Source organism: Triticum urartu, unplaced genomic scaffold (genome assembly GCF_003073215.2).
Source record: "Triticum urartu cultivar G1812 unplaced genomic scaffold, Tu2.1 TuUngrouped_contig_5120, whole genome shotgun sequence".
NCBI lineage: Eukaryota > Viridiplantae > Streptophyta > Magnoliopsida > Poales > Poaceae > Triticum > Triticum urartu.
The window spans coordinates 1-11,502 of record NW_024115768.1 but is presented as its reverse complement, the minus strand read 5'-3'; the positions used below and the strand labels follow the sequence as shown (position 1 = coordinate 11,502).

At 43.7% G+C, this 11,502-nt stretch overlaps 1 long non-coding RNA gene across 1 annotated transcript; it reads right to left on the bottom strand.

The window, feature by feature from the left end:
- Window positions 1-650: 650 nt before the first annotated feature.
- On the bottom strand, window positions 651-1,647 carry LOC125528798. The gene is made up of 2 exons (XR_007292475.1): window positions 1,422-1,647; window positions 651-1,292 (listed from the first exon to the last, which is right to left on the bottom strand). It is a non-coding gene; the product is annotated as an uncharacterized LOC125528798 (long non-coding RNA).
- Window positions 1,648-11,502: the final 9,855 nt, after the last annotated feature.

Sequence of the window (11,502 nt, the reverse complement as noted above, 5' to 3'; positions counted from 1 at the left end):
CACGCTGCTACTATGCCACCAACCGTCCACTCCACGTACTCCCACGCCACCCACCCCGAGCCAGATCTAGATCGAGACCCCCTGCACCAGCGGCCTCCCGTCCCGAAAATGCCTAATGGAGGCCGAGCTTCAGGTAGGCCTGAATCTCGTCTGTTCATATCCTATTGGGATGCGAGCCTTTCCTGTATTCACGCTCACTGTCGGCCGTAGAGCCTTTCCAGCCCGCGTATTGCGCAACACTAGGGTGAGAATCTAGCAGGTGCTCAATGTCTATAGTAGTGTTCCCTGGCACACATCTAGCCGCCTCACATGTCCTGAGAAAAGTAAATTTGGCCAGTCGTATGGGCAGCCCTGTCGGCACGTGAAGGCATGTTCGATTAGCTCGATAACAGTATGAACTTGTCCCATTAGCTAATTGTTGACATGACCAACTGATTTTGTTTTGACTAAATGTTCCACACGTAGGAGATCTACTTGCGTTGCCTGTCCATTTTTATTATAATCAAATTGCTAACTTCCAAATGTTCCCAAGTTCAGCGTGTTGTTCTTATCAATGAGAGGATTATGATATAGGATTCATTTCTATTTCGTTCGATGGTTTACTAATTTGGCATCTGGTCTAACACTAGTCAAGATCAGATTACTAATCAGCTGGCTACCCAATCATCAGTACTAATGGACAGTATTAAGTTTACTGCTGCGGTACAGCGCCGCTGGCATGGCATGTGAACAGTAACATTGGAAGAATCTGGACCCACCCTGATTATTGAAAGAGGCATGGTGTTGTCTTGTCAACTGTCCTCTGCTCTCATCCCAACCACGACCTGCCCTCGCACTTACCACACCACACCAAACTCCATTGAACTAGCTCGTCTTCTTCCTCTCCTCATCTTATCTCCTCCCCTGGAGCAGCTGCTTGGATCTCCATTTCTTCGATCTCGTTCGGATCCTCGCCATCTATGCTACCAGTTGGCCCGGGAAGCACATCAACCTTCGCAAACAAGGTATTCATACTAGCTCTTTGTGTCAAAGCAATTGGTTGGTTAGCACAGTCTAAGTTCGTCCAGTTTCTATTTGTTCTGGAATCTCACCCCCTCCCATTGTCTCTAAACATCGTAGGTCATTTTAGACCTAGCAAAATGGACCATATAGCAAGCACTGATGAAGTTCCATCGGTTATGGACAAAGAAAATCCCAGCGATTATTCTCCTGATGAACTGGGTAGTGATGTGGACTGTTCTGGTGGATCAAGTGGCCCTCCCAGTAGTCCTGCGATTACATCCAGGCTTTCTCTGTTGAAATTAGGTTCATTAATAGCAAAGTTTTCTGATTTTAAGAAAAAGCTCGTAAGGGAAATTGGTTTTGAAGGCTTGCTCCTGATAAAATCATGGCAGAAGTTAAATCTGAAATATAGTTCTTACCTAATGTATAGAGTTGATGTGGACAGTAGCACAATCAACTTGGAGGGCCAAGGCATGCTTGAGTTGTCTGACCAAGAAGTACACCATGTTTTTGCCATCCCTTGCGGTGAGAAAACAATACGATCAGAAGGCATTGAACTGTCAGAAGCGTGTATTGAGTATTCAAGATTTGCAGCTAGCTTTGGTGACAAAGGTACACACAGCCTCAAGGCAGCAGAGGCATATATGATGCGGGACATCTCCGCTGATTCTAGGAAGATAGAACTTGAGTGTTTCAAGATTGCTTTTGTCATTTTCGCCGTAGGTCATGTGCTCGCACCGTCAGCCAAGCATTACTACATTACAATTGATTTCTGGGCAGCAATTAACGATGTATCTAAAATCAAAGAATGGAACTGGTGCGGTTACCTTTTGAAGCACCTCTTGCAAGCTGTTAGGAAGTTTAAGACAGATGTCACAAAGCACACCCCCACCATCCACATTGTTGGATGCCACTTGTTCCTGCAGGTACGGAGGACTTCCCACATTAGAATTGTCTTAATTTATTTCCCTTTTCATCAAGCAGTTCGCATGATTTGGTTATAAACCAATGATCAGCTAAGTTTTCCCTTCTGAATCTACACCATATATACAGGTTTTTGTATTAGATAGCCTCGACCTGGGTTTGTTGAGCAAAGCAAGGGGAATGTTCCCGCGAATGGCACTTTTTGATTATGATTTAATGAAGAAAATGATTGAGGCCATTTCTGTTAACATGGGAGCTGGTGAAATATCATTCCACGGCGCATCGGTATGCATGCTAGTCTAGATGTTCTTGTTCCATGGCGAAATATGATTCCATATATGTTCATTTCTTATAGTGTACTAACAAATATCCATCAATATATTTCAGGCCCGACAGAATCTTAATATCAGCAAAGAAATTGTATGCGCCACCGACATTGTTTTCAACCCAATCAAGTCAAGGGCATCACCCAACACAAAAAGAGTGCAGACTCCATCAACGCCTATCCCCTGAAACAATTATGGCAAGTCTGGTCCACTTGAATTTTCAAAACATCTGCGTACCAAGTACCCGTCCGTTGTGAGTATTTTACACTTAGGAGAGCAAACAAATTTAACTTCCCGACCTCAGTTGCACATCTTACTATCTAAGCAATTTATCTGTCTTGTTCACAGTCGGGCGAGAAGCTTGGCATACATCTGAGAGAGCACAATGCGCGTGGGCTGGCTAGAATATCAGAGATGAGGGAATCTTTCCAGAACTCGATGTTTAGTTTCGCAGATAAAATAGTTAGCTGCATAGCTGAAAATTGTACGTGTTGCAAGGCCAATGGTCGAAAACAATGCATTCTGAAGAGCGAGCCCCCGAACAATGGTAACATTAACAATGTGCCAACCGGAGAAGAAGAACTGTTTGTCATGCCAATTGCGAACAAGATAGTATCAAGGATGTCTGGCCCTGTCGATAATGAAGGTGAGCATTCAGTTTCAGGCATCTATATTAGTACTACTATGCATGTATCATCATGAACAGACTACAACATATCTAGACATAATCCATCAAAATTTACGCATTACAGGTACCTCATCAGCAAATAGCTCATTTGACCGTAAAAGGTCTGTTGGACCCAACTCAATCAATGAGCAAGACTCATCAAAGAAACTATGTGTTCGACAGGACACACCTCTTCAGATGGTTTCTCCCTCCGGCATTGACACTGTCAACAACTCATCTTTGTCAGCCAAGCAAGAAGCTCGCAATGAGGTTGCCAAGTTTGTTTACAACTTCTTTGACGATCTCACAGCTGTCATTGTTACATACTATGCCGAGCTCCGTCCAAGGGCTGATTATGTCACATTTGGGACTACAAACGACATGGTCCCAACCAAAATCCGTTTGCCAAAGTGTAATGTAGCACACGACCCTTGGGCAATTGGATCTGTGCCACTCCCACCATCACCAACAGTTCTCAAAGCTATCAATGATTGGTTATCTGCTGCATCGACCTTACTGCTAGAGAGGTATTGCCAAGATAGGCAATTTTTTCTTTCCGAAATGAGACCATAATTGTTTTATAATGTTTATGTTACGCTTCACATGACAACATCTCATTTTATGGACTCTTTATAGGAAATGGATCGTGCACCCACATCCAAGGCTAGTATCAATTGATGGAACAGAAATCAAGCAACAACTAGCAGGAAGCGAACATCTTGGCCATGAGATGGCCTCAGTAATTTTCAGACGACTCCAGCAGATGGATTTTTTGTTCACTAAAGATAGCGCAGGGATGATATGGAGGAAATTCATTGAACCTGAGTTTGCTGTAAGTCCAACGTTCACTAACATTTGACCCCTCTGATAACTCCTATTTTGATTTATTAAAGTTTCCATTACATGGTCCAACACGAAATGCCTTTTTTCTTGCAGACAGCTGTGTTGTCGAACGCTGACCCCTTAACAATCCAATCCATCCGCACTAGCTTCACCGGTGCACTTGATAAATGGAACCCTGCCTCAACTAGAATGGTAAGTATAGAACAAAGCCCTATTTTTTAACTGCTGGCATCTGTTTTACACATTCCATGTCACACTTACTAATTTAGTTGTCAATTAACATTTCCCAACAGTGGCACATACCAGCTGTCTTGCCCGATGGATGGGCCGTCTACTCATTTTACATGCTAAAAAGGAGGATAGTCGTTCTTGATCCAGCAGTTGGACCATTTGGATTTAGCAATCGCAGGGTAAACATGCACACATATGTGTCAAACCTTCTGCATTCCGCTCTGTTCAGATGCCTCCAGTGCCTCTATGAGTCATGGCATTGCAGCTGTGGAGAATGGACCAGGTCATTCCCAATGCTGATGGTGGAGAAGGTTGATAAGTAAGTTGAAATATACTTCCAGCTCATCTGTCTTTAATGTTATATTAAAATTCAGCTATTGCCTGCTTACATCTTCGCACGCATGGTCCATCAGAGAAGATTATGGAATATGCGCAACATTTCTTGCTAGGAATTTCAACGGCGATAAACTGCAAATCCCTTTGACCAAGGTAACTTCCCTTTTTAAGAATTACAGCAATACCAAGAATTATTGTTACCGACCTTTTGGCTAATTCACAAAACTAATTCACAGGCCAACCTGGACATGCACAAGAACCTCATGATCTATGAGGTCTTGCGTCTCCAAAGAAACGAGTCGCTAATCCCACATGATGCCATCGAAGCGATCAAGGGCTCTTTCCTTGTCATCTAAATTATTGATATGCTATATCTTAGCATTTTCTATGTACGTTTAAACTGAAACAATTTATGATGTATCTCCTCTTCTAAATAGGTCGAATGTAACCGACTTTTTTTCATGGACATAATCCAACACCTCTTAATCGTTTCAAACAATAATGCACTGAAACTACGAATTTTGTCACACATACTGGGATAGGATACATTCGGCATGCCCTCGGGGTCACGCTCACACTCATACAACTAATCTTAAGGGACAGGCTGGGATGGATTCTACATGCACTAAATCTCACACTCACACTCACACCAACACATAGAACATGATCAAGATATTACTTGTTCGTAAACAGAACCATCTAATAAACCCTAAGGAAGATGTAGCAAAACAGAGCTACCAGCAACACATACATAGCGCTGGCCATGCGTTTGAACCTCTGATTTGGCAACACAACTGGCACCACAGCTGCGGGTTGCACATGCAATGGCTCATTAGCTTCATGGAGACGACGAGTCAGCTATTCAACTTGAGCTTCAGCGTTCCTTATAGCATCATGCAAGTTCGAGTTCAACCTCTCAAGCAGCCACACTTGGTCCCTCAGATCCAGTACCAGCTGCTTAAGGAACGGATCATCGATTGGATCGTCATGCCATACGAAATACTTGCAACCTCCCCTCTGCAAACATCCGAAAAGGAAATAAGAACCAATTTTTTCTTGAACACGACTAATGAAAAGGAAATCCAAATGTGTAATTCAGAGAAACTTTTAGAGCTTACTTACCCGTGAATAGTAACAACTTCTGTACCTCCTCCCTGGATTTTCGTCGCTCCACGAGATCCACATGGCTGCTTTCTTAGGCGGCCTGCATTCACACGGGTCATATGGCTCCCAGTTTACAGGGACCTGGCGGTACCCTTTACACTTATCAGCGATCTCACTGGTGCACCTGGAACTCTACTAGCGGAATAACGAGATCGTGAGGAAGAAGAGCTAGAGGAGGCCATTGGAGGGACGAGAACAACTAGATGTGGCTAAACTACTTGAGAGGCTGGCAAGGAGGAAAGGGATACTTATAGACGGATGCACTCAGCCAGCAACGGTCAATACCATCTGGCATACTACACACGCATCTAGCAACGGCTATTTTCAACATTCAAACAAGGAAAGGAAGACGTTGAACATGCGCATGCAATTTTTTAATCAGAAGCCATGCATGGCTCGATTCCTTCACAGGGAGGTTCGTTGACAACATCAACTTAACTGACATATTACAACCAAAATGATATAAGGAACCCAAGTTCTTCCTAGCAATCACACTTTAACCTCGCTAATCCATCAAAGCGTCCGCACCACCAAAATGATTATCCTGTAGGTTGCGTCTAACCTAAACCCACGGACAAATCCGACGCCTCGCTGCTTCAAGATCTACTCTTCCATTGTCACTTGCTCCATGATTCCTGGACGAGGAGCAGAATTTCCTTTGGCCGCCATAGTCTCGTACAACATCCTCCTCCTCCTGGCCGGCAGACCAACCTAATGCAAGACAACAAGTGGAACTTTGTTGTCAGATTTTTTGAAACTGAAACATGACATGCAAACTAATGTTTTTTGCAGCCCTAGCATTGTACCTGTGGCACGTCGTGCTCCAGACGTGTACCATTGAAGTTGTCAGCGTAGTAAGCAATATAACCGGCAGACTCCCCGCTGAAAGAAAACAAGAAATGCATTAAACACTGTCAATGATCTGTTAGATTTGTTTTGTCATTACTATTACTGGAGACATTACCTGCCGCATGCAATGTGCATGTTCTTGTTGTACCTCACATGCCAATCCGAGATATCCATGTTCCACCCGTCAGCAAGCATAGCCCCGACATGCTTCAAACCATTAAGCATGTTACAAATTATGGATGAATGCTTGTCTCTGTACTGATGCTTGGTGTGCTCTGTGTAAACTGGATCAAGCACGTTGAGTCTTTTGAGCTTCATGTCAAAGACGTATAGGCACCACTCCCTAGTGATTGATATAGGAGCCATGATCTGTAATGGTCAAACAAGGCAGAAACAATTAGATTCAACAGTATGCACAATATTCTCTGCATGAACTTAACTCGAACATTATTTGCAGATAACCACACATACCATCCTGCATAGCCTTAGCTGAAATCCAATGTTCTAGGAAGACAGTAAAACGCGCAAAGTTACCATAGCCTCGCGAGTGTATGGATTCTCAAGGTGCAGCTGTTCCAGAGCAACAAACATCATGATCAAAAAGTTAGATGAGTATGCCACACAAATTTCAACCTAACAGTGTAAATCTGTAGTTTTATGTTATTACCGGCACATCAGGCGATACAATCCCCCTCCATAGAGGAAGGCCAACACTCTCCATCATCATAATCTCCCTCTCATTGAAGCCACGAACCCATGCCTCCATACCATTGTAACCCATATCTCCATTCAAACTGTATTGGTACTTCATTTTGTTACCATCTAGCTTCAACGGAGTTGGCCGAACGCTTTCATACCAAACATTGCAATGTAATTCCCAAAACCATGTCAGTACAGTTGTTGGTCTTCTGCTCAAACCAATCACATTTACAAGTTTTCAAAAATATCACCTCCCAAGTCCATCAGAGCAAGATAGCAACATGGCATTCTCATAGAATTCATCACATATGTGATCAGGGTACTGGACTTGTACCAGCTCTAGCTCGAAAGGTGAGTACCCATAGTCAGGGTCCGACACAAGATAAGCATCTGGATGAATGACTGCTGCAACGTCACCAAATGGACATCAGAGAGGCATAATTTTTTTTTCAGTTTGCATAGACATTCAGTTCTGGTAATTACCCAAAGGAGCAGGAGGCATATCTGGGCTTTCATGCACGTCAGACACAGAAAGCCTCTTGTTTCTAATTGGAGTGTACACAACAGATGATCTTGCATGAACACCAGCTGTAGTTCCTTCCACTCCAATAGCAAGTGTTGCTGGCAGAGCATCTTTGTTCAAATGAAACAATTAATGCAGATACTCAGTATTTTGTTAGTACAAATTAGCAAGCAAGATATAGATTTGCGCCAGATATAAATGCGCACCTTCAGTCATCGCGTACATAATCGATGTGTCAACAAGAGGAGCCGATGTCGGTACAGCTACATGTGCAGAAGATGGGCCAAGGAGCTTGTGCATGGTTTTCTGACGCTGGGCTCGTGGTGCCCCAACTGCAATCCATGGCAAAAGTCATGAACAACTTGTGATGAGTGAAGTAAACAAGTAATACAAGACCGTCTTAAGGGTTTAACCTGGATATTCAATCGCCTTCCCCTTGCCCTTGCGATCAATAATCATTGGTTTGTCTTCTGGATCATCGCTTGCATGGGCGTCTTATACCACACAAACAATTGGAAACAACAAGTAAAGCAAATCAGCAGGTGCACTAATGAATGAAATTCAGGAATTAATCTTGGATGTTGTAATCACCTAGCATAGCAACCCGAGCAGTAGATCGCCCCACCTCTCCAATATCAGGCTTCTCTTCATTTGTGCCATCTGGACATGTGTTTAGGGCTGGACCCACTCCAAAGGTTTTTTGGTTACCAACAACAACAGCCCTTGTGATGAGTGAAGTAAACAAGTAATACAAGACCGTCTTAAGGGTTTAACCTGGATATTCAATCGCCTTCCCCTTGCCCTTGCGATCAATAATCATTGGTTTGTCTTCTAGATCATCACTTGCATGGGCGTCTTGTACCACACAAACAATTGGAAACAACAAGTAAAACAAATCAGCAGGTGCACTAATGAATGAAATTCAGGAATTAATCTTGGATGTTGTAATCACCTAGCATAGCAACCCGAGCAGTAGATCGCCCCACCTCTCCAATATCAGGCTTCTCTTCATTTGTGCCATCTGGACATGTGTTTAGGGCTGGACCCACTCCAAAGGTTTTTTGGTTACCAACAACAACAGCCATCATGGCATGAGCTGCTTCCCTTGAAGAAGCAGCTAATTCCTCCGCCACTACAGCAGTACAACAAATTTTTAGTAAACTATATGCTTCTTGTTCCTACGAAATGAGGCACACATAGAAAATGAAAAAAAAACAAGCACATCATACTATGGAAGTGCATATTCATGTCCAGACAAGGGAACTATGAATCACCTGTTGCCGACGCCGTTCTAGGTGTAGTTGGGATCTCCACTAGGAACACTGCCGCCACAACTGCATGCTTTTTCACGTGCTCCATGAAGAAATCAAGAGTTTCTGTCAGCTCTTTCTCCCTTGTCACCACAGAGACAACCTTTATCTCTTCTAGAACCTTCTCCCTCATGGAATCAACTAGTTTGAGAAACTGTGCCTCCCTACGCTGGAACTGGAACTCGAACGCAGCCTTGACAGAGTCTATCATCTTTTCAACAAAGCAAGGCAATGTGTGTGAGAAACCATACTAACCATCAGTAACATCTAACATGAAGAAATTTGAAATTTACTCTAGCCACAATACCTCATCAGTCCACATAGGTCCACGATGGCCTGTGTTGTTTCCGCGATGCGCTGCACCACCAGAGCCCATCGGATCTGCTCCTCCAGCACTTCCATGCCCACCAACTAGAACTGACCATGGAATGTTCATTGATGGAGAGCGGGGGACATCAGCAAGCTGAGAAGATAAATGTCAGAGAAATATGTTGATTGCTAAAGTAGTGAATCAAGAGAAACACATGTGCTAGAACATTTTGATTTCTAACTTACATCAAGACCGCATTCTATTCCAAATCTTGCGGCGTGCTTGCGGATGAGATCCTTCAATAGCACATCTGAATAACTAGAGATGCGAGGGAGTGGCAGCAGCTCCACACCTTCCACACCATGTTCATGGTAGTCCACAGATCTAGCATTTTACATTCATTGAAATGAGCATATCAAACAAGAAGAAACAAGTGCAACAGGAAGAACTTGCATTTTGATAAAAAAAATCACCTGTGGCACAATAAGGCACCCGCTAAGCACGACAAATGCTGGATCTATTGCCAGATCATCTCTAAGCTTCCGCGCAGCTTCCCTTAGTCCCTCAACCACGTAGTCACAGAAATCAAACTCGCATATCATGTCTGGCTCGGCAACTACAGGTAGGAGCTAGTTTGCTATTTTAGTAGTTGTACCCCTCGGCACAAGAAAAGTGGAGCTGGCTACTAGCGCGACGGCGGCCTTCATGGTTTTGCGCTCTTCACCCTCAATGGCTACCTTGTTAGCTCCCTGAACTATCTTTTTAACACGATGAACTGGAATATTGTTTGACCTCGGCATGCCAGTGCCTAATAAGGCGTGCACCTTACCAAGCAGGTGCTCGCGGTCTGCAAGGCAACGCCCCCCCTGAATGTCTATTTTCCTACCACCGCTAGGTAGACCAATTGCTCTAGCAACAACCCTGGCATTGATATCTACAAATGTTCCATCACCCATGTCCATCTTCATAGTATCTGGGTCTATCTTGGAGATCAAAGACATGGAAAAGATTCGGTTTGTGTTTCCTAGAACCCTAATCTTACACAAGTCTCCCAAACCTACTTCCCCAAACACGTCTCTAACCTCGGGGTTCCATTCACCCGCCAGCGATTGCAACACAATCGAGGTGAACGAGGTCTGGACAGTTGGAACTCGCCTAGGCGCCGGGATGGAAGAGCCAGCAGCAGTTGAACTTCCGGCCAACGGCGATGGCGCCGGCGAGCTGCCCTTGGGCCGCCTCCGTGCCATGGCTAGCTAGCAGCAACAAATCTGAAAAACACCAACAAGCAAGGAAGAGATGAGTTAAACACATAGATATGATGCTCAAGAACAAAACAACGATCAAAACATGCATCAAGGACGATTTCTAGGAGTTGAAAGAGGATTGACAAGGAACAAGGATAACCAACCTTTGTTGCCTTCCAACTAGTAGTATCAACTGTTGAAGCAGGCTAGTTCCCAAAGCAGAGTCTCGGGGGTGGTGTGTGCGGTGGACTGGCTGTCGAGTTGGTCCAGCTTCTTGTATTTATAGTCATGAGCCAACCACTCCCCCCTGCGTACTAATGGAACATGATCAGTGAAACCCGATACTACTGTTTTATGGATTAATTAATCCAATTTCTGAGACAAGCCCTTTTCTCTGTGGCCAAATCACCCCCACAACACGTGCACCTTGGCATCACACATGCACATCTTTGGACACACACACGCTGACAAAACCTTTTCTTGGCTTCAAAAAACAAACTGTTTGCTTTCTCAACAATATCGTTAACACAAAAATAATTTAGGGAATTTTTTCCCACGTGTTTAACTTGACAATAATGATGATTGTAGATCTTATTAAAACAGAGAAACGAATTCAAATACTTTGAATTCACAACAATCATTACTGTAGATCTTATTCAAATAGAGAAACGAATTCAAATTTAGTTCATATTGAAGCGGTAGTATATACGTTTGGAATGCACTAAAACATTCGTTTGAGTATTAGGTTGCATGCATTATACACGTAGCGAAATATTTTAATTGAACATAACTTGAATTCAAAGTTTTGAATAACATTTGTAGTGCGCATTGATTTGGTACAATACACGTTAGGCTTGTCTGGAAATTTCAACCCGAGCCTTGTTAGCCTGAAATATTTAAGATATATCTTTGTCTCGTTGTGCTCCGACAACTCCCTCCATCTCAACCCGCACCTTGCTATTCCGAAATTACAACACACGCGAAAACTCCCACCTCCCGTGAAATCTCGACACGCGAAATGCCCGTGGTACCCCTGAACCGAAAGAACCGCCTCAAATCAGTGGGGGTCCTTTC